Here is a 24,011-nt window from a genome sequence, read left to right on the forward strand (position 1 = left end):
GACTCAGACTGTGGCTGGTTCCACCTTTCTCTATCATACATGTGTACACACGACAGACATGACCTAAAACAAGCAGAACGCACACTTTTATAACTGTCAGAAACTTGCACTTGAAGTTGATGGAAAGCAAGGACCCTTTATATGAGAAGTAACGACTTGATATCTTCCCCGGTGTATTTTACTGTGGGGGAAAAAAAATCCTACTTGCAAATTGCTGTGAGGATCAAATTGCATACAGAAACTCCTTCTCATAATGCCTGAGGCAAAATGGCTGCTTAACAGATGTTAACTATATATTACTTCATCAGGACCCCTCTCAAACCTGCCTGTATACAACCATGCACTGCCCAACTCCAGAACACATTGTTACCTCCTGGGTTTGGGCAGTCCACATCCTGCACCACCATACATGAGGCCTGCTGAGCGTCTGCCCCTTGTCTGGGACAGACACAAACTTCTCCAGGTATCCCTTATGACTCTGACTCTCAGCTCACTTTCCTATCCTTTCACTTCTTCTTTCCCCCTTTAAGTTACCCCATTGATAGAGAGCCTAAGTGGCGCAGCCAGCCAGGAAGGCAGGGTGGGCAAAACCGAGGACTGGCCACTGCCTTTCCTCCCTCACAAGGTTTACTTAAATCTTTGGTGTCAACATTTTTTAGGACCAGTGGTTTGATTTCTGCCCCTGGCCCTGGCCCTGGGCTCTCCAGCATGGGTCCTTGGGGGCCTGGGTGGGCTAAATAGTGTTCCTCCGGTAGAAAAACGATGTTAGGGGATCACAGATTCTTTACTCTCAGGAAAGTCTAAGCAAAAAACGTTGGGAGGCTGCTGCTGCTGCTATTTTGATTCAAGTGTTGTTGAACCTCAATCCCCAAGTCATTCTATTGGATGAGCCTGCAAGGCAGGGGCAAAGCCTAGTTCTCAAGGCCGCTCCAGCTCCCAATGCACTAATGACACTTGACAGACACCAAATCCTTGCAATTTCCAAACAAACCTTGCTGTTCCAATCCTCGGACTCCTGGGAAACACTCCGTCTCTTCCCAGGCTTTGCTCAGCTGGTCCTCACTGATTGCCGACAATCCCCAGCTGAATGAAGCCCTGCCCTCCAGCCCCTCCTCCCCTCCCTGCCTGCTTTCTCGTCCCTGCTTCAGCTGGGGAGATGAGGGACGCTCCCAGAGCCCTCTGAGAAACTGACCAGACGGTGTGCAGGCCCTGATTTATGCTGCTTAAAATCACATCACCTGTTCCACCCAGTGGCTCCAATTATGTCGATTGGTGAAAAGGCTGCCACATACAGATCCACCATTTTAATTTTACCAAGTTGCTGGGCTGCTTCAAATATTGTCAGCCAAATAGCAAAAAAACTGGCAACTTTTCACTCAAAAAGGTTTTACACCAGACACAAGATAAACTCACAAACAGATTTGAAATCTCTTCACTCTGCTTTAGTTCTCTTTCCTAAAATAGAGTTTTAGTTTTCTTTTTATATAATTATCATTATTTCAATTTTGGAATAATTCAGACATACCAAAAGAAATAACACATAATATAATGAACAATTGTGCATCTACCACCCAACTTAAAAAAGGAATATTACCAAATGTGTTGAAAACTACCAGTGTAAGCCAATTCCATTTTCTTTTCCTCTACCCTACTTCTATGTGTGTGTGTGTGTGTGTGTGTGTGTGTGTGTGTGTGTGTGTAGAGACAGGGTCTCACTCTGTTACCCAGGCTGGAGTGCAGTGGCACCATCATGGCTCACTGTAGCCTCCAACTCCTGGGCTCAAGCTATCCTCCCACCTCAGCCTCCTGAGTAGCTGGGACCACAGGCGTGCACCACCATGTCCAGCTGCTTTCTTATTTTTGTAGAGACAGGGCCGATGTTGCCCAGAATGATCTCAAACTCCTGGGCTCAAGTGATCTTCCCGCCTCGGCCTCCCAAAGTGCTGGGATTACAAATGTGAAGCACTGGGCCAGGCCTCGTGTGTCTTTATATATCACATTATTTTTTTAAAACTTTCTATCTTGAGATAATTATACATTCACATGCAGATGTAAGAAAAAAAATATAGAGAGCCCATATACCCTTCACCCAGTTTCACACAAGGCAAAGATCTTGCAAAACTACAGCGCAATATCGCAACTAGAAAATTGGCTTGATACAACCCACTGAGCTTATTCAGATTTCGCCAGTTCTTGCATGTCCATATTTTGTTCTATGCAATTTTATCTCATGTAGATTCGTGTGACCACCGCCACAGCCAAGGTATAGAACAGTTCTGTGGCAAGGATCCCTTTTACAGACAGTGTCACCTTCTTTTCTCTCTCCCTCCCCAGTCCTGGAAAACCACTGACCTATTCTCCGTTTCTGTAATTTTGCCACTCCAACTCATACAAATGGAATCATACAGTATATCATCTTTTGAGACTGGCTTTTTTCACTTTGCATAATAGTCTTGAGGTTCACCTAACTTGTTGCATGTATCAACAGTTTGTTCTTTTTATATTGCTGCATTCCGCTATTCCACTATATAGATGACTACCGTTTATTTAAGCATTCACCTGTGGAAGGACATTTGAGTTGTTTCCAGTTTGAGACTATTACAAATAAAGCTACTATGAACCTCTGGGTGGAGGTTTTGTGTAAATATAAGGTTTCATTCCTCTGGAGTGAATGGTCAAGATTGCAATTGCTGGGTTCTACGGTAAGCATGGACTATTATTAGTCATTTAATTGTAGAAACAGGGTCTCAGTCTGTCGCCTCGGCTGGAGTGCAGTGGCCCCATCACAGCTCATTGCAACCTCCACCTCCCCAGCTTATGCAATCCTCTCGCCTCAGCCTCCCAAGTAGCAGGGACCACAGACACATACCACTATGCCTGACTATTTTTCCTATTTTTTGTAGAGATGGGAACTCACTATGTTGCCCAGGCTGGCCTCGAACTCCTGGGCTCAAGCAATCTGACAGCCCCAGCCTCCCAAAGTGCTAGGATTACAGGCATGAGCCACTACACCTGGCTCACATACTATTATTTTTTAAATATGGTGCTGATTTACCTCTTTTAAACATAAAATATCATACTGTGTGTATATTCTTCTGCAACTCACTTCTCACTCAACATATGTTCCCTCCATCTTATCCATGTTGATATACGTAGCTTTAGTGTATTGATTTATACTATTATATATTACTCCATCATATGAGTATACTATAATTTATTTATCATGCTAATTCTGATTGGAAAGCATAAAATCTTCACAAGGCAATGGGTTTGGTAGGTAAGAAAGTAACCTCTTCCTTGTTTTAAGATAGAATAATATGGGGAAAGCCTTAACTTGTTTTAAAGATAAGACTTGGAGATTTAGCCCTAGTTCTGCCCACTAGATTACCTTGGTAAAGTCAATTAACCTTTCTAAACTTAATTTTCTCATCTGTAAAATGGGAATCTCAGGAATAATAAGAGTATTAATAATAATACTTGCCTTAATACACGTAGGAATTAAATGAAAATACAGTATATGAACTAAACTATTATATGCTGAATAAGTGAAAATCGCTTTTGTTGGTTAATAATTATAATTAAATATCCTTTTTCACCAAGGGAAACAAAAACCAAACTATACATTGTGGACTTTTCAAGAAAAATTCAGTTTCAAATAATCTCCCCCATTGTCCCCCCAAACTGCTTTGTCGCACTCATTCCACTTTGGAGATCAGAAAATACCACCTGAACACAAGGTCAGGGTAACGGTGGAGGTCCTAGCTCTGACCTCCCTTTAAGATGGAGATTGTTATCCTGGTGTACAGATGGGGAAACTGAGGCCCAGGATCACACAAGAGCTGGACTCCATTGCCTGTAGCCTGGATCCATCGACCACATTCCTCTAACTTCTTCAGTGGTATGAAGGGGCTTCGGGGACCCCTGGATGGCCCCATGCTCAGCATCCAGGCTCAGGGTATGGAGGGGTGGCTCCAGGTCCACTTCTAGGTGGCAAGAGGCCCCTCCCTGTGGCCGGCACTCCTGAGAAGCCCCCACCCTTCATCTCAGAAACTCTTCCAGCCACACCAGCCTCCCGAAGGGGGAGGACAGGAACCAGCAGAATGAGAAGCTGACGCACAGCAACCCCAGGATGGGAGGAAGGGAGGAGGCAGGCAGGGAAGGCTGCCTTAGACAAGAAAACAAAACAATAACAAAAAAAACTCACAGCTTTAAATATCCATTGCTGGATTGCTGGGCTAAGCAACAGCCACAGGGTGACATGACAACAGTCTCCAAATATTTAAAACGTGTGAGTCCTCAGGAAAGAGAATTTTTTTAGCCTGGAATGAGGAGCGGGAGGCGATGGTGGAGGCTGGCGAGGAGCGGTGGTACCGAATTTAGAGGCGAGAAGGAGCCTGGAAGTCAGGTCTGGGCCACTTTCCCCTGCTTTGCATCAGTTTCTCTTCCCATAAAGTGAAGGGATTGGACTGGATGTTTGGATGTTCTGTAAGATCCTAAGCTCCAACGCAACTCTGGAGTATTCTTTGGGGAAAAGTTTTTTAAAAGTTTTTGCATCCTGACAGCAGGGTACTGCCTGTCCCTCAGGGGGAGGCAGAGAAAGGAACAGCCTCCTGGGGAACTCACTGCACTGTGAGGGGACCAGGGACTGAAGTATCCCAGCCATGTGCCTTGATGTCTGGACACTTTCCAGCCTCTCTGCAGCATCCCCGCCCCTGCCTCACAGTGCACTCTAGCTGGGAAAGATTCGGGGGTGGCAAGGCTGTGTAGGATAGGGAGGCACAGGACCCTTGGGAAGAATTTCACCCTAGTTCTTAAAAGAGCATTGCCTGAAGTCTTATTTTCCAACGGGTGACCCACTCAACCACAGGTCCTGGGCCCCATCTGCTCAGAGAAGTCCCGAGAAGAGGATCAGACACTGATTTTCCAAACAAGCACAGAGTGAATCTCACAGGTGCTCACGTTTGAGAACTGTGGTCACTGAAAAGACCCCAGAGAGTGAAAAATCCAAAATCAACATCCGAGAAAGTCACTCAGCCTTCAGGGCCTTAGTTTCTCATCTGAACGCGCAAATAACGATTTCTCAATGCCCACCTCACGTGGGTTGCCTGAGGACAAAGTGTAAGGCAACTTTCAAGGCTATAAACACATAAAAGCTGAAACAGCAGTGGTCTCAGGTGTGAAGGAAGACAGGTGCTCAGGGGAGGGTTCTCTAACCCTCCTCACCAGATCCTTTCTCTCCTCTCTTCCTTTTCTTTTTTGTAAGTGTATTGCAATATAATTCATCCACTGAAAGCATATAATTCAACAGGTTTTGGCATATTTCATTCTCATTTTTTTAAATTGTGTTAAAATATATACAACATAAAATTTGTCATTTTAACCTTTTGAAGTACACAATTCAGTGGCATTAATCACATTCACAATGTTGTATAATCATCACCACTATCTATGCCAAAACTTTTCACCACCCTAAACAGAAACTCTGTATCCATTAAGCCATAACTCCCCATTCCTCCTTCCCCGAGTTCTTGTAACCTATTCATAGAGTTTACTTTGTCTCTGTAAATTTGCTGTCCTAGGTATTTCATAAATGGAGTCATATTTGTCGTTTTGTCTCTGGCTTATTTCACTTAGGATAATGTTTTCAGTGTTCATCCATGTTGTAACGCGTAGCAGAACTCCTTCCTTTTTATGGCTGGGCTCTTCATTTTTATAGAATATAATATGTTCCAAGCACCATTATACGCATTAACAAATACTAATTCCTGTCCTCTTCATGGACAGCCCTATAAGGTTAGGACTCTTAGTGTCTCCATTCCAGAGGACGAGACACAGCTGTGTCTTGTCCAAAACCACACAGCCAGTCAGCAGGGAGCCAGGAGTGCAGCCAAGACCAGAGTCCAGTCCAGGTCCAACCACTGCACACCCGCCTCCTCTTTTGAGGCTCCTTCTCTCCGATGCCCTCCCCGCTCCCTGTCCTCCACAGTGCACCCTTTTTAGCTCTTTGAGTTCTTTTGGGAGGCCCTGGTGAGCCCCAGAGAATCTGTACCTTCCTCCTTTCCATGCTGCTGGATACCCCACCTGGGTTGCCTCTGCCGGCTGTTTCTCAGGGCATGGGATCAAACCATCTGGAGTATTTTGCTGTCCTGACCTACTGATCGGTTTTCCTTGAAGCCCCGCTTTTGGGATGGCCCCACCACACCAGAGAGGCCAAGGACAGGCTTGCAGCCAGGACGGCGGGACAGCAGTCACAAACCCAGCCCCCTGAGCCGCAGGTCACCCAACAGTCGTGACCCCAGCAGCTCTTCCAAGGGCCTGGCCCAGGCCTCGTCTGCAATGTACCCCTGTTTCCTTGGCGGAGAGAGTGCAGTCCAAGGTCCCTTTCTAATATAGTCTCTGATAGAAAATGTCTAACTGGACTCATCACCATTCCTAGAAAGGTGAAAAAGGGCTCCTGCCCCACCCTCCAGTCACAAAGACAGAGCACGCCCCCACCTCCACCCCTCTGTCCCTTGTCCTCTTCCTCATTCCCAGGTCCAGTCAGGGTCAGGCCCCTCCTTCCTGCCTTTCTGTCCCCAAGGCCACCCCTCACACTGTGCATCCACATGTCACAGGCCCACAGCTCCTCATCCAGAGCCGGGGGGCCCAATGTGTCTTGGAATTTGGAAGGGTTCAATTTTAGAAGAATAATGTGATGCTTACCCCCTGTAGTATGTCCCATCCCAGCCCTTGCTGGGCAACTCCCTGCAATCAGGCACCTTAATACCTCTGCAGAGAGAAGCATGAATATTCACACCAAGCGGGATAAATAACAGACTATAAATAGCCTCGGTTCAGGGCAGGCTTTGCCTTCCAATGAGTTATACAAAGACTCCGCTTTCTGGTTTTGTATTTCAAACCTGCGGATAAAACAGTCAGGGCTGGACTCAGTCCTGGCCTCCTCTTATACCTGGGCTGTTACCCATTCACTTCCTAGTTGTCACCTCCAGTCCACAGACATGCCTGCGGTCACCCACTGGGCCCCTGCAGCCCACTCTTCCATTCCTGTCACCCTCTGCTCCAAGACCTTTTAGGCCACCCTGAAGAACACCAAGCTCCTTGCACTGCCCTCAGCTGCTTCTCCCATGCACCAGGTGCACCTGGGTCTCCCAGACCCATCAATGGGGCCTTTCATTTTACGGGTTTCTCTGGGTACAAAGCTGGACGTTATCCTACCTCTGTGACATGAGCGTTTCTGTTTACGGTGAGGTGAAGCGCAGGCTGTTGGTTCAGATAGAGAAGTTGCTAGAGACCGAGGAAAGCGCTTTGCACAGTGGGAAGGGTGGGGCAGAGCTGCTCTGTCTCAGGTGTTCATCCTGATCACTGCCTGTTTGGTGGGCAGGTGTGTGTCCTATACCCTCCGCACGAGGCCCGAGAGTGGATACTGAAGGAGCAGTTTTCACCAGATGTCCTGAGTCACAGGAACATAGGCAAGGCGACTTCAGGGCCCAGGACACAACCTGCAATCAGAATAGCGATGAGGGCAAAGGCAAGCTTTTGTGCAAACTGTAACAAGGCTTCCCCCCAGGCAGGTGAGGCCAGGAGGCCCATGGTTCGGTAAGGGCTTCAGCCCTTCTCTCCCCTGCCTTGGCTCAGCACCTTGTGTGAGTCACAAATGCAAATTGTACACTGTGGCCCTGAGGGGTGCCTTGTCCATCCTCCATATGGACTTCAGGGAGGGCTTTAGGGAGGGCAGGCTGCATGCACGGCCCACCAGGGTTGGCAGTTCCTGGAGCACCTCTCTCCAGAAAGGCAGTAGGAAAGTCAACCCCTAACTGACTTTGAGGGCAGCCAGCACTGGGGATCTTGGAGTATTGGTGGGGTGTCTGGCAGATGATTGGTGACACCCAGATTAGTGAATATTGAATTATCACCCCCTTAATACCTACAGAAGGAGCCCAGGGGGTTTAAAGGCCCCTTTGGAGCTTAGGCAGTTGGAGCGGCCTTCAGCCTAGTGCTCCAGAATTGGTTGCCCATGTGGAGGTGGAATCAATCAGGAAGGAAGCTACCATCCCTCGTGGAGCAGATCAGAAAGGGGAGCAGGAGAGGGGCCCCATCCCCGGGGCGGGGAGCTGCCTCTCACCTCCCAGGTTCTGCAAGTCACCCTTCCTGTACCCCAAGGGCCCAGGCACACTAAGGAAGTGTGGTGAGCACAAGAGCCAGAGGAGGAAAGGGGAAGATCATTAAGCAGAAACGATGACAAATAAAGACAAATGGAGAGAAACAAACCGTGAGAAGGGCTCGATTCAGCTCACCTCCCCCTCCCCACTCTCCCTCGAAGATCAAATTATGACCTGAAATCACTGGATACATATTTTATTATGTGGATAATTTAAAGGATTAGAGTGAGACAAAGAATTCATAAGCTGCAGTCACATTAGAAGACAAATTGTTTCCATTAATCTCTGAAGAAGGGAGGGAAGGAGAGAAATGAGAAAATGTACGTGAGCAGGAGAAAGGCAGGCAGAGAAAAGTGTTGTCGGGAAGGGCGGTACATGGAAACAATGATGCCTTCTCTTCTCCCGGCCTCTTGCAGCGCCCCCACCCCCAAAACAAGCAGAGGCTCCGCTCCAAATAAAGCTGATTTGCATTGCAGATTTATCTCAGCTGCTTTTTGCTTCTCTTGCCAACCAGAGATGGTTTAAATAACATGTATTGTTCTGCGTGATTCCGTATGCAAATGCTTCTGGCCTGTTTGTTATTCCTGAATAATTTCCAAGGCCTGCTGTCTGAGCAGAAGCAGCAGCTCACTCTCCCAGCTGTGCCAGGAGTAACCTGCTGGATGCAGGGGGGCATGAGGACAGTGTTTTTAATTGCCCCAGCCCCATTCAGGAAGGCCTGCAATTGTGTCTCAGGGAGCCGGGTCTGCAAGCCTCACTTCTGGCTGGATCCTAGGCTGGCAAATGTCACATCAGGAAGGACTTCCAAGAATCCAGTCTATCGAGTTAGAGTTTATATAGTAGAGAGAACCAAGGCCCAGAATGGGGAAAGCATGGAACGTGGACTTGAGATGAATCTGGCTGGTGCCAGGATGCCCCTCCTTCTCTCCTTTAATTCCAATTTCCTTCCATTGGGATCCCACTCTGGCGACCCCTCCCTTTGTTCCCTTCATTCCACTGGGGTTACAGGGACATACGAGGGGCAGGATGTCGCCCCTGGCTGGATCCTATACTTGCGAATCATAGGGTCCACTGTGCCGGGGCCCATGTTTCTCCATTGAGTGCTGGCAGCATGAGGCCCTGTGCAGAAGCGGACAGTGAAGCTAAGCGCTGAACCAGGCCTACCATGAACCAAGGAATGAAAGGAATAGGCTCCGATTTAATGGCTGAATTGCGTGGGCATCCACTGAACACCCACTTTTTGCCAGGAGCAGGATTATAAACTGAGGACACAAAGCAGGCCCTGCTCTCAAGAAGTTAATCCTTTGGAGGCAGCCGAGGTACAAGAAGCAAAGCGCCACCTTCAATGTTGGTTCCTTTCTCACTTCCACTGGCCCACAAATTCTGGGCTTTTTTCTTGGTATTCCAAAACCAGAGCATGTTATTCTTCATTCTCCACACATTTTACAATCACCTCCCGCCGAATGAATCCGGGCCAGCTCAGGCTGGATGTGTACAGCCCCAGCAAACACCATTCTGTGTTCTTTCACTCACTCATTCATTCATTTGTGCCATTTATTTATACTCCAAACAGATGTTGTCCTCCAATGACCATGGCTGAATGGTGTAGTGTTAAGACATACAGAGGCCCTGAAATCCAACAGACCTGGGTGTGAATCTCCGCTCTGTACTTTCTGTATGATGTCAGGCAACTTTAAACTCTCTGAGCCTCGATTTCCTTACCTATAAAATGGGGATAAATGTTGCTGCAGGATTGCATGAGGTAATATACATAAAGCTCTTAGCACAAACTCTGGCACATGATGACCGTTCCAAAATCATCATTAAGAAAAATCAGCTCTGCTAGATACCGGAAATACAGAGATGCCCACAAGCATCTCTGTCCAGTTCCTGCTTTCTAACAGAGCATGGAGAGATGCACAAAGTGCTGTGGGAGTGGGGCAGGCAGAGCAACTCTGCCTGGGGGTGACCAGAGTGGCATCACCAGGAGTCCGCAATGGAGCAAAACCTCAAAGAGTGGACATTCTGTAGGCAGAATAAGACGCACGTGAGCAGGAGAAAGGCACGTGGAGGGAAGTGCTGTTGGGAAGGGGTGGTACCGTGGACGATGATGCTCTTTTCTCCCAGTCTCTTGCACGGGTAAGGACCTCCAGGAGGAGCAAACAGGTGAGTGAACACTCGGAGGAGCAGAATGGCATAGCTTGTTTCAGAAAGCACAGGCTGGGGTGCATGGCCCGAGCAGTGTTTCCAAAAGCATGGAACATGGACTTGGGATGAATCTGGCTGGTACCAGGATGCTCCTCCTTCTCTCCCTCAATTCCAATTTCCCTCCATTGGGATCCCACTCTGGCGACCCCTCCCTTTGTTCCCTTTGTTCCAGTGGGGTTATAGGGACATTTGAGTCATAAGATTTCACCCCTGGCTGGATTCTTTGCTTGAGAATCATTGTTCTGTACACTAGAAAAAAATATATAACACAAAAATTTCCCTTTAAAAGAATTAATTGTAAGTAAAAAAGCATAAGTCAGTTTTAAATTTATTCAGTTAATAATTGTGCAGGTGGTACTCATATCATAGAAAGTCTCTTTAAGATGATATCCAAAAGACTAACATTTGAGAAAACCCGGACTAACATACAAGGCATGAATCAAGGAGTCCGAGGCTATGAGACCACAGAGGTTAAAGGACAAAGAATAGACTTCACAGGCCAGGCCTGAGAGTTTCTGCTGCCTGAGACAAAAGACTTGAGTGGGTTTCATTACTGAGCATCCCTTGACGCCCCCACATAAACTCAAGGACCCAGTCTCATCCTTTCTGTGTCCCCAGTGTCCAGTGGAATTCAGCACTCCGTGGCTCATCCGAAGTTTGCTGATGCAAAGACGATGGTGGTCTTCCCACAGTGCCGAGTGTGGGCGACGCCTGTCAGACTAACCCAGCGTGACCCTTGTGAATTTGCTCTTCTCTGCAGCCTCTACTGTGTCACTGAGAAGATTAGGATCCCAAGGAGATTGGGGTCCTTGGGGCATTGTACAGAGGAGGTTAAATCACTAAACGGACACCTCTCTGGTATGTCAGGGCAAGTGGGCTGTGATGAGCATCCCCAGCCTCAGAGCGCAGACTCTCCAGACTCTCTAGGCTGCCTGCACTAGCTTAGAAGATGCAGCTTCCAAGGCCCTTCGCAAACCTCCAGCCCAGGAAGAGAGGGAAGAACAGGGACTTTCCGAGTCCTGGCTCTGCCTCCTAACATGCCATATCTCTCCACATCCTCAGGTATCTTCACATGGACGATGGAAAGAGGAGTGCTTGCTCAGTGGGGGTGGTTGTGACGACCAAGTGAGTTGGTACCTGTGATGCTCTTAGCGTCATCCTTGGTGTAGCAAGCAGCACACAGCATGTGTTCTTGTCATTGGCAGGATTTCTAAGATGAGGCCCCTAAAATCAGTACTTTTACCAAGCACCCCGGTCAACTGTGATTTATGCTAAGGTCTGGGAGTCACTGCTCTAGACTGTTAGGTTGTCAGAGCCCCTGACCCCTGCCCATCCTCCTTCAATTGCAAGACGTAACTTCCTGAAGTTGGGCTCACCCCTACTGAGCCCTGTGTTGCTCCACTGGGACCGTGGCGACAGTTGTATGGCAGGTTCTACCTCTAGCTCTGCTGGGGCAGATGCAAAACCACTGGACTCTCTCCTATCATCCGTTTTCTTCTCCACATCATAGCAAACGCACGACTAGAGTGGTCACAGTGGTGACACTTGAGAACACAGACAAGAAACTCCACACAAAGGAAAATAGAGCTGACTGCTAAATCTGCTTCCTAACATAAAGTTTGACATTAATCCTGTGCAAAAGCTCAACCATCTGACTCATTTCCACAAGCAAAGGGCACTGGGATATGAAGGAGTTGAAGGTCGATAGGTTGAGAGACTCTTTCTGAGTAACAGTGGGGCCCCAGTAAAACCAGTGGCTTTTAATAACAATTATAATAATGCTGGTACAATATCTAGTACCTTTCTTTAGAGACCCTTCCCTGAACATCCTTGAGGAATAGGCAGGGGCAGTTGGGCAGGGGGCAGGTATTTGTAGCCAGAAACAGCAAGAGGAGTCATAAAGCATCATCCTCACTTTCTCTTTCCACACAGCCTAGTGACTCGCACAGTGCTAGGAACCAGTGCAATTCACTTCAGCACACTTTCCTGAGTGCCACTGGATTGCCCAGCCTGCCTGTGGGGTATGGTGAGGGTGGGAGGGGTCAGAGGCATGGGCTAAGCCTCGCGATCACATGATTTCCTGGAGACCTAGGATTTTCATACATAAAACAAAAAGAGAATGAATAACAATGCATTGTGGTGGAAGGAGAGGAGCATGTGTTTGGAACATTTACTGCAAGACCTGCTGTAATCGAGTGCCTTAATCTTACCGAGCCCCAGTTTCGTCCCTTATAGAATGGGAATAATAACTCCCTCTCAGTGCTGCTCTGAGGGTTAATTGTGACACTGTACATAAATGCAGGCAGCCCCAGGTGGGGCTCCCAAATCCCCCTGCCACCTGCTTCTCCCCAGAAGGCCAGGATGTCTCCTGCCATGCTACCTGACCTTTGGGTAGCTTTGCAGGGGTCTTCATTTAGATCTCAGCCTGGGCTGTGGGGCAGATCGCTGTAATTCTGCACATGCCTCATCTGGTAATTCCAAGCCTCCAGCCTAGCAGATGTAACATGTTAGCAAGAAAAGTGTTTTAAAACTATGGTTGGTTAATTTGTATGTTTTCTAGCTTGAATTTGATTTTAATGAGCCTTGGTCATTTTTTCAAGGGTAATGGAGACCCTCCTAGTGTTCTGCGACTTACTGCTAAAATGATGTCGTTTAAACCTTTTGAACGTACATTCCCTAATACAACTGCAAACAGCCCCACTTGGTACTGTCTTCTGAAGGAACGGCATTGAAGAAACACACTGTTTGGGGTTTGCTTTCTCCACTTGCTGAAAAAGCACACATGGTTCCCACCTCCCTCCAGGATGAGGCCCCTAAAATCAGTATTTTTACCAAGCACCCCAGTCAACTGTGATTTATATTAAGGTCTGGGAACCACTTACAGGGACATGAAGAAGCATCCTCGGGATGGTGAAAGGTCTAGAGACCGTGTTACTTGAGGTTCCTCAGGTTTTGTTTGGAGAGGGGGAGACCCCAAGGAGCCCTGATGGTTCTCTTTAAAGATCTGAAGACTTCTCATGAACAAAGTCCAGAGGCATATTTTTGCTCAAAAAGAGGAAAAATTTTCAGATGCTTAGAGCTATCTCATCAAGGAATGGGCTTCTCTGAAGGTTAGGGAACCAAGCAGAGGATGAATACAGCGGGGAGGATGGGGAAGGAATTCCAGAATTGGCTAGGAGCGTGGACTGTGTACTCTAAAGGTCACTGTAGTTCCAGAGTGTGTAGAGCTCACAACAAGTGCACTGGTAGGTTGAGAAAGAAAGAAATTAGTTTTCCAGAAGAACGAGGACTCAGGTCCTTACTGACGAATAGAGCTAAATTTATCAGAAAGGACAGGTTGGAAGGTTCTCAGCTGGGACGCTGCAGACTATGAGTTCCCTTTCCATGAGCTGGTTTTGCCACCCTGATCTCTTGCTCCTACCTTCCCAGGAAAAGTGCCAAGATCTGCCCACCAGGGCCTGGAGGTAGAGTTGCCAAGGCCTCAAGAGAAGCTCTGCAGGCTTGGAGAGGAGCAGGCCTCCAGCAGCCCTGGCCACCCCATTCATGTTCCAACACCGAGGACTATGATGTCCCTACGAGCCTGAGCCAGAAGCAGCGTGTGCTCTGGGATGGGACGAATGGCCTGTGGCTTGACGGAGCTGAGGTCACCTTAACCATCAAATCCCATTACCTACTGCACAGGCGATGTGCTGGATGTGGAACAGTCAATGGAGAAGCAGTGAAAACACCAGACCAAACAGGCTGCCACTGGATTTGATCACTGCGTCCAGACGCAGTCAGAGCCAGGACGTCGATAGGTGCTATCGGCACACACGTTCCAGAGGGTGTGATCTCAGCTTGCTCTTACTATCGGTGGGGCACTGAGCAACTTACTTAGTTCTCCAAGCCCAAGTTTCATCTGCGAACAGAAGAGAAAACACTGATCTCATGGAGTTGCTTGGTGGTAAGATGAGATAGAACAATGCATCTATCCCATGAGATGGAGATGGTGGCCAACACGTGATAGGTGCTCAACATTCAGCCAAGGTGATGGATAGGTAGTGGGAGGAGCATTTCATAGGATGGCTAAGAAGGGGCTGCATTTGGGGTAAGAAATTCATCTGTCCCCACAGCCCAGAAGCTGTGCCTGATTTGTAGAAATTATTCTCATTTCATGGCAAAAGGGGAGCGAGAAAAGCAGTAACAGCAGGCACCAAATATCTTAACACCCATTAGCTTTTTGGCTAATGATTCTAAATGCACATCTGAAATTTGGGAATAAATACCACCATCCTACCTTCCTCCCAGTCGCTTAGGCTGAGTGGGTGAGTAGCGTCTTATCTCCATCATTTTAGAGCAGTCGTAGACAAGCCACTGAGTGTTCCTTTCTTCATCTGTAAAACGGGCATTGTAACACCAACTTCACAGAGGCGGTGCACGGATTAAATGACACGGTGCATAAGTCACCTAGCACAGTGCTGGCATATGACAGGCTTTCAAAAACATGAGTTGCCTTCCCCTTTCTTCCACCTGCTGCTGATTCTAGCCCTTGACTGGGGGCCATCACAGAGACTCTGAGTCACCCTAAACAAGGGCGGATACTGGGGGGGAGGGAAGAAGTAGCACTGAGAAAATAGGCTGGCATTTATTAGAAGAAAGTTCTTGGTGGATTTAAAAGGAATTAGTATACCTTGTCTCATACCAGATGCCACGCTGATCTATCTTTAGAAACTTCTATGCGGGGGCAGGTTCCAGGGATATGAGCATCCCTGCTCTCCAAGGTTGGCTCTATAAATACCCTCCCAACCAGCCTCAGCAGCTCTCTCTCCTCTGATCCAGAATTAGTCCCTCCTCCCAGTAGCCCTCTAAGCTTCCAGATACCAGCTCCTGAGGCGCACCTGGAGCCCAAAGCACCCTGGACACTGAGAAGAAACAGAAGAGCCCCACCTCTCTCTGTCCTCCTTCCTCTCTGTAACCCCAAAGGCCACTTCACTTCACAGTTGTATTATGGAGCCTGAAAGCATGAAGCAAGAAGATAAAATCATGATCCGGAAGCTTGCAGGATGAAAGGGGGACAGGGGCCTCGGGGACTGGGGGACTGGGGGACTGCAGGACTGGGGAATTGGGGGTCTGGGGGACTGGGGGACTGGGGGACTGAAAGACTGGGGAATTGGGGGACTGGGGGACTGGGGGACTGGGGGACTGGGGGACTCAGGGACTGAAAGACTGGGGAATTGGGGGTCTGGGGGACTGGGGAACTGTAGGACTGGGGGACTGAAGGACTGGGGTCAGGGGCAGGGAGGGAAGAAGACAAGGTGAGATGAAAGGGAAATGATTTCAGTCTTCATTAACTACTTTCTGAGCTCCCACTCGAGGCTGGGCAATGTTCCAGACACTGGATGGACAGTGTAAAGGCAGACACAGCCCTGCCCTTGGGGAGCTCAGAGTCTACAGGCAATACTCCAGTGAGGCATAGAAATCTGAATCCCTTACTATTTAGAAAAATGGAGCCTGAAGAGAAAAGGGGTGATGGGGAGGGAATTCCCAGAAAAGCGAAGAAACAGATGTTATTTCTTCAGTTCTCTTGTCTGTTGGTGTTTCTCACTTTGTGCAGTCTCTCTGCAAATAGGTGTGCAAATTGAACGTCTACCGTGCGAGTGACGTTTTTAATGTGCCAGGAGAGCTCCATATTTAAGGTAACCTTGGGTGAGTTTGTCTATAATGGAACTGATTATGCCTGTACACACACACACACACACACACACTCTCTTTATCTGTTTCATCAGCCTGAAAGATTTGCTATGAGTTTCTAGCAGCCGCCACTCCAGGCCTGGGCCTCACAGTCCGCACATTCTGGATGATTCCCTGTGAGCTGGCGGTGGAGGGCCGCCGCCATTCTGGGGGTCCTCCTCACTCCCTCCAGACCCCTCCCTCCCTAATGCCTTTCCGTCTCCCAGTCTCCCAGAAGGCAGGGTCAGCAACTGTAGGACGGGGAGGAGGCCAGAGAGAAAGGGAGGGAGAAGGGACAAGGGAGTGTGGGATAAGGAGGGAAAAACTAAAGAGAACAGGAAGGTAAATGGTACTCACTTCCCCGGTCTCCATCCCATCTCCACAGTCCCCTGTCCCCTCATCCTCCTCCTCCCTCCAGCCCCACACCTCTGTCACACACCAACCCAACACTCAGTCTCCACCTGCTGGAGTCCAGCACCACACCACAGGTGTAAAAGCCAGGGTGTGGGATGGGCCTTGTTCTCCAGGTAAAACCCCTAGAGCTGTCCTCACGGGTAGAGCTCTGTGACCTCAGCCAGACCCTCAGCCTGCTTCTAAAATGGCAGGCACAGTGTCACTGATCCATATATAGAGCCACAGCAGAACTATCCTGAAGACACTGTGGGTTTAATATGTTCCAAGGGACTGGCCCGGGGACCCAATACCCATTACTAACTCTTTCCCTGGGAAAGATCCAGAAACTAGAGTTGTGAATAGCTTTCATTTGCAGATTCCCCGGGGACTCCTCACATCCATGTGACTGTCACTGACCCATCTTTCACCCTCCTAGTAACTCTGGGGTCTGCTTTGCGACCTGTCATCGGCAGACCTGACCTGAGCCGCTATTTGGAGTGGTGAATGGTTTGTGTTGAAATCTCAGTGTCATAGTGAAGAAATCACAGGCTTATTCCTGAGCAACTGCAAGTAGAATTAAATAGTCAGCAAGACTGCAGGGTTAAAAGGCAAGAAAGCAATTTTTTTTAAAAACCGACCTCAACTCATTCTGTAATATTTTCTATTTACATTAAAGAATGTCAATTCCTGGCTTTAGGCCTCACAAGAGACCAGGGATTTAAAGATACTTATGAGATAGACATAAATCTTTGATAAGACAATAACCACAAAGAGAGACATGCTGGAAATGTTAAGTCGGTTAGATTTGGTCACAGCTCTTTCCTTTTTTCCTGACTTGATTTATAAACATGGGCTGCTCTGCTGGCTCCTGGAGGGAGAAGCCTCCCCTCTCCTGTTTCAGAGTGAGGCTTATGTGTACAGTACAGGCCTTTATGCCTCTGCCTGTTGTTCACAGCAGGAAAGAGCAATTAGAAATGTGCTAATTATTCTTTTATTTGTAATTTGGTCCCCAAAGCTTAAATGTTCAGTGTGTGCTTTCGTTGATGCCTGATGTGAGTGGTTGTTCCTGAAGCCACCAGCAGTCTGTCATTCCCTATTAGAGAAACCTGACGCACATTGGAGCAGATCACCTGCCAAGGACTCCAGGTGGATTCCAGGAATGAGGGCAAGAGTCTAGGCAGGGACTGGGCATCAGGAAGGATGACTGAGCCTTGACCAGCCTCCAGGCCTCTTTGTCTGTTTCTTGAATCATATATTAGATCTCAGGTTTTGGTAAGAGGTTGGCAGGGGGATGTCTAGCCAGAAAATAACTCTGGATGGAGCGTACCACTGGTGCAATTTGGAGCAGGCAAGGAGATGGGGCAAGGATTCTACTGCTGACACCTCCGGACAAAGAGCCTTAAGAAGGACTCTGGGTCAGGGCAAGGAGACCTGTTGGTCTAACTCAGAAGAGTCTACAAATCCAAGTGTTGTCCGTGGCTTGGTTCTCTGGGATAAACCATCAGAATTGTCAAGTTCAACCACCTTTATAACTCATTCATGACAATTAATGGCAGGGATCGAAGCACAGCCTAAAAATAGAAGAAGTGACCAGTTAATGAACTTCTCTAGTATAGACTATAAAGAAAGTCATGAATCGGCTTCTCCCCTGGAGTGGCCATTGGGCCTCATTTGGTCTTTAGATGAGAAACAGAGAGAGGACCCTAATGTGACATGCCTGTTGGAGAACCCCAGCACTCACAAGCTGGTGGCACCAGTGGAGCCACATTTCCTGCAGTCATCTGGGATTCACTGGCTGGGGCTCCGCCTGCACTTGCAGCCCCCCAGACCCTTTCTTTCACAAAGTCTTTCGTCGGTGTATTTTGGAGGCCCCTGCGAAGTCTCACAGGAGCTTGTGCAGTGCCTTCTCATGCTGTCCCACACCTCCCTCCATTGTGAAGCCAGTGGAGCACAGGGCCTTGCTGACCACTGCTGTGAAGTGATGCCTTTGAGGCCTCTCGGAGCTTCCAGGAAAACAGCAACTTCTGTTTCCGCTGCAGACTCCTTTCTGTCGCTTTAGGTGTGGGCTGGGCCAGGGGAACAGGGTCTGAAACAGTATCGTGAAGCCTTCTCCCTTCCGCTCCTGTTTCCATGGAAGTCTCTTCAGCCTTTGCAGTACATTTTCTCCACTGAAGACCAGCTCCTGATGGCACTGCTACACCAGGCCGTCAGATAGACTCAGACACTCCCTTCTGTGAATACAGTGCTGAAAGCAAAAAGGGAGCCCCAGCCCTTCCCAAAACTGAAACCAAGGCAAAAGCTTTGAAGGCCACAAAGGTTGTGCTGAAAGGGTCTATAACCATAGGAAAAAAATAGATCCGTGTGTCGCCCATCTTCCAGGACCCAAGACACCTAAGTACCTTCAGAAGACCATCCTCGAAACCACCTTGATGCAAATCCAGTGCCACCAGTCACAGAGCGAACCATGAAGAAGCCTGAGGTCAATGCCATGTGGGTTCTCATCAAGGAACAGGCGCCCGGCTGGGTAAGCTCTAGGGAGGCTCACACACCTCTCCGGAGGGGGTCCCACCCCACCCGGGCCTGAGGGAGAAGAGACACATGTTAGATGGTGGCATTGTGGGTGCTGACAACAAAATCAGGATTAGCCAACAGAGTACCGCTGGATAGATCTAAATCTAATAAACATTTCCATCATCAGGAAAAAAAAATCCCAGCATAAGGCCAGACTCAGGTCCCTGATACAGCATCACCTTATTCCACCGACTCAGATGCTGTGAGTCAAATCTCCTTTCCCACATCTACCCAACTTGAGTTAGCACCAGACCACCTTTCCCCTCTACCTTCCTGGCCTCACTGCTCCCCATGGGTGTGTGATGGCCCAGCCAATCTGCTTTTGCACTGAGGATAACTGGATGCAGGCGCCGACCTGGTACACTGGGAAGTGGTATGTTTGAGGTCTGAGAAGACCATGATGGAAAAGGGGCATCTTGACCTCAGTGTCTTGTCCTTTATTGAGTCCTTCCTGAATAACAGACACGGTGCTATAGGCTTTACATTCCCCTCAATGACATAGCAGTTCCACTCACTTTGTAGCTAAGAAACTGAGGCTCTGGAAGGAGAAGCAGCATGCCCAAAGCCACAGAACCATGAAGTGGCCGGGCTAGGTGAGAGCTCAGGCCTCCCAGCTCCTAAGGCTGGCTTGTTCCTCGACTTTGTCTGTTATCCCCAGGAGGCCCTCAGCAAAACTAGCCTCTTCCATAGTCAGCTCCAATCCTGGCGGGTCCTGGCTCCCTACTTCTCTGTCCCTGGATGCTCGGTTCAGCTGAAGATGTGTAGCATGTGCCTAGCTTCATGCTTTGAACTCACTCCTCCTATTCTCCCCATGAAAAGGCCTGGGCTTGTCCTTCTGGCTTTCTCAGCTCCTGCAGCTGCCACACACTGACCTCATACTATGTGGCAACCCTCTTATCTGTTACCAGGGACCACACCTGCAGCTGCCACCTGACCCCTGAGCCCAGCAGGAAAGCTCACTCGTAGACCAACAGAAGCCTTAAGAGGTCACCCTGTTCCTGCCCCAGGCCACCACGCCTGCACACACACAGTTCTAGTACGATGCTGCTCTCACCTGGGTAAAGGTGGCCCCCAAATGGTGACTGCAAGTCACCTCATTGACCCCACCTAGAAGCAAACATCTCCCTCAGAATTCCTGGCTTCCAAACTTTATTGTCAAACTCAAAGCTTTCATGGCAGAAGACACATCTGGCCAGTGGCAGCCACTCATACTGTAGAAAACCCTCATCTATTCAGCACCCTGCCACCTCCCCCTCTTCAGGCTAATTCCAGCTTCTTTACTTCACCCTGGGACCATTTCCAGGTGTCCCCATCCACTAATCATCCAGTGACTCTCCTCTGAAGACTCCAGAAAGTCCTACTTAAACCCGGCATGTGATTCCCTCAAGGAGGCCTGAGTGGAGACCAATTAATCCTCAGCATCATCAAAGCCACTAGGCAGTTCCTTAGGCAGGAACACTGCCTGCAGGCCACCCTGCCCATACTGTCCACAGTGAGAATGAGGCCTGGGCCACTCATGTAGTGTCCCAATGCACCCTAAATAACGTCACACTGGCAGGGAGGAGCTGCTTTTGCAAGGCCAGTCCCTTTATGTGTGCTGCGAATTGCGAATGGGTGGGGCTGGGGTCATCTCCCCAGGAGGGGCTGGAGGTCAGGGCCTGGCAGACTCCACAGGTTCATCAGTTCAGCACAACATGCTCTTGCATTCAAGAAACAGGGCACGGGGCTGCTCACTGGCACTGGAGGCCAAAAGAAGGTGAGGGCAAGTGAGATGCAGGGGCCTCTTCTCACAGCTGTGCTGACAAGCACCAACAGGAGCCCCCACTCTACACCAGAAAAGGGGAGGATGGTGCACAAGATCCAGGTACTTTGTGTGTGCTCACCCCTCTGCCAATCTTATCAATGCTATGGACCACTCATATAATATGTTGCCCACAACTTCAAGGGTGTTGCTGACCCTCAGGGATCCGGTGGTCTTAGATCCACAGGGCTGGGCTGGCCTCCTCGGTTCCTGGTGCACTGTCATTCCGTTCTCTGGCCACGCGCTGTGGACACAGCCCGTCAGTGGTTACCTGCCTTCTTTTGCCCCAGCTTCCAGTAATAAGGGCTTCAGGGACCTGAGCTCGACTGACCAGAGGGAGTTTCCTTCCCACTATTTGACTCTGCCTATAAAGGGATAAGAATGAGGGAACTACTTTTGTGGTAGTCTTGCTTTCTGTCTTGATGAAAAATCTGCTATTTTTTTACTGGTGTAGAAGGAAAATAGAACCACGACTTATGTACCAAGTTTTGTCGCTAAAGTCACATATTTTGATAGTCTATTATGTTTCTTCCAATTACAAATATGCTCCCTCCCCTTGGAATTTGGGTGGATGGGCACAACCCTCCCCACAGTCCAGCTAATTGTGTGCCCATGAGACAGAACAGGGGGCGGGGGCCCCTCTGGGAGGGCTGGAGGGGTTCTGGCGATCGATAGCGCAGCCTTCATCCATCTCGATCGTCATCGGTCTGTGGCCTATTAAGCCCTCCCTGTCTGTCGATAAGCCCCTATTATTGCTCTTGTGCTGAGTGCTCTGAGGCCAGCTTCCATTTGGCCAGAGAAAAATAATGATTGTTTGTTTATTAGTTGGGAGGAAATGCCCAGCCACAAACGTGTATTTGGGCCACAGCCAGGTCCTGTGGAGCCCTCCCTCTGCCCAGGCCCTCCCTCTAGAACTCCTGGACCAGTGATCTGCAGGCTGGGGTTTGTCACGAAAAGGTGGCCCAGGAGATGCAGAAATCCAGGCAGCCAAGAACATACTGGCGACCTTGACTCATTCCTTGGCTGGTACAAGCGGGGAGGACACCACTGGGGAGAGTCGGCAATGCAAGCTAATGTGACACAGGGTCCCCAAGCAGGCCTGGCCATGGGCTTGTGAGCTCCAGGGGCCCTCGCTCGGAAAACTGCTGGCAGAAAGCTCTGGCAACCACACTGAGCCAGGGCGACAGGGGCCTAGGAGGCCTGGCCCTAAGCAACTATTTCCTCTGCTTCCACCTGCTCTCCGCCTCCTTCCCTTAGCAGGAACTTTGGAGTCGCACTGACGTGGTTCAAATCCCACCTCTGTCGCTGATAAACTGTGAGATCTTGGCAAATTGTTTAACTTTCCTGATCCTCTGTTGACTCATATGTTAAATGGGACTTAGAAAGCTGCATCATGGGACTGGTATGAGATAAAGTACAGCAAGTGGGAAACACAAAGCCTGTGCACGTGAGGCCTCAACAGAAGAAGCTGAATTGCTGTGCATTGGTAGCCTCTGTTCCCTTTCCAGGAAGCCCACGCCTCTGGCTAAACCCTCAGGCTCACTTGCCCACCGTTACCGGGTGCCTGTCTCCCTCGCCTGTTTTCCCATGACTTGAGAACTTCGCCTGCTTTTATTCCCAGAAGGCCCCGGTGCCCACCTTGCTTGCTGTCCTTCAAACCAAACAACCTGCTCATTCTTCCAAAAAGGTTTTACTCTTCTCACTAAAGAGAAACAGAAAGGTGCAACATTAGCCTTCCTTAAGCCTGGGCCCAAGTCCCAACCCTGAAGCTAACTTGCAGTGTGACCTTCAATTCAATCAGGTGTCTACCTTCTCAGATCCTCAATTCTCTCACCCGTCAATGAAGAGGACTGTCCTAAATGAGCTTTAAGAGTCTCTCCTACCCTACAAACATCGTTTTCTGTTAGAAACAAAAGAAACATCTCGTAAAATCTTCCTAAGTACTTATGTCCCGTATTGCTCTCTGTACTCTTCTCATGCGTGATCTGCTGACTCCCAAACTTCTTGCCACAGTGCTCCCTTGTCCTCAGATGTTAGTGCTCCTCACCACCACTACCCTCTGGGTTCCCCCCGCTGCCCCTGTGCTCTCAAACTGCCTGCATTCTTTGGACACCCTGTTTGGAAGACTGATAGGACTTCAGATATTCAGGTAGCTCAGTGAGCCAGTTTCTTCCCAGGTGGTTCATTCCTTGGGGCATTATCCTCCCTTTCCTCCTTCCCTTTTTCTCACAAAATCATTGTCCCAGTCAACCTAAGCTAAGTTCAGCAATGGTAACAAATGACCCCAAATCTTAGGGGCTTACAATAGCCAAGAGCTATTTCTTGCTCATATTCATGTGCATGGCAGGTGGGCAAAGCCTGTCCCACATCCTCTTAATCCCAGAACTGAGAAGTCCCCATCTGATGGAGGAAGAGCCAATGGGATGGATCCTCAAGCTTCTGCTTGAACCAAGTCCATGTCACTTCCATTCACATCGTATTAGCTAAAGCAAGTCACACAGGCAAGCCTGCTGTCAGTAGGACAGGACGTATAATTTTTCTTCAAATATCTTGACAATAACACAATCTGCCTCATGTTAAGCCCTATTACTGGGGTCCTGGGGTCCATACTGCTCATTGTACAGGTGAGAGGACAAAAGCCCAGAGACATGAGACAATTCGCCTGAGGTTACACAGCACATCAGTGGAAGAGGAGGGACTAGAACCCAAATGAGTCAACCCTCCTGTGCAGATATGAGAGAAGGGCCAAGAGGAGATACATGTGGATTCAGTCCCAGCACCATAATTCTAGGCAAGCTATTTCAACTCTGAGCCTTGGCTTCCCTTCTATAATACAGGCTAAGAGTACCCGCCTCCTGCAGGGAGGTTGGGTGAGTTGGGTGAAATTTCATAAAGTATCTCACTCAGTGTCTCACACAGAGAAACCTCTTAATACATGTCTGTTTTCTGTCCCTTTCTTTCCCGTCATCTGCACCAAACTCCTTCATTTTATTCCCTTATCTCTCCTTTCTTACCTAATTCAAGCCCACCTTTTTTTTTTCTTGTCAAGAAGTTGGGAGAAATAAAACATTTTAAAGACGAGCATAGCGGTGATCTTAGGGCAATGCAGCCCAGGTACAAGAGACTGGCGGGGAAGCCTTCTGAGGTTGCCTCCAAATTCAGCAAGAAAA

At 48.8% G+C, this 24,011-nt stretch overlaps 1 long non-coding RNA gene across 1 annotated transcript; it reads left to right on the top strand.

Moving 5' to 3' along the window:
• The first annotated feature begins 20,654 nt into the window (after nucleotides 1-20,654).
• Nucleotides 20,655-23,731, top strand: LOC105711817 (uncharacterized). Its single transcript, XR_001106163.2, has 3 exons — nucleotides 20,655-20,904; nucleotides 22,099-23,369; nucleotides 23,466-23,731. It is a non-coding gene; the product is annotated as an uncharacterized LOC105711817 (long non-coding RNA).
• Nucleotides 23,732-24,011: the final 280 nt, after the last annotated feature.

The sequence above is a fragment of the Aotus nancymaae genome, unplaced genomic scaffold (assembly GCF_030222135.1).
Source record: "Aotus nancymaae isolate 86718 unplaced genomic scaffold, 86718_ANA_hifiasm-v0.15.2.pri h1tg000108l, whole genome shotgun sequence".
Classification (NCBI taxonomy): domain Eukaryota; kingdom Metazoa; phylum Chordata; class Mammalia; order Primates; family Aotidae; genus Aotus; species Aotus nancymaae.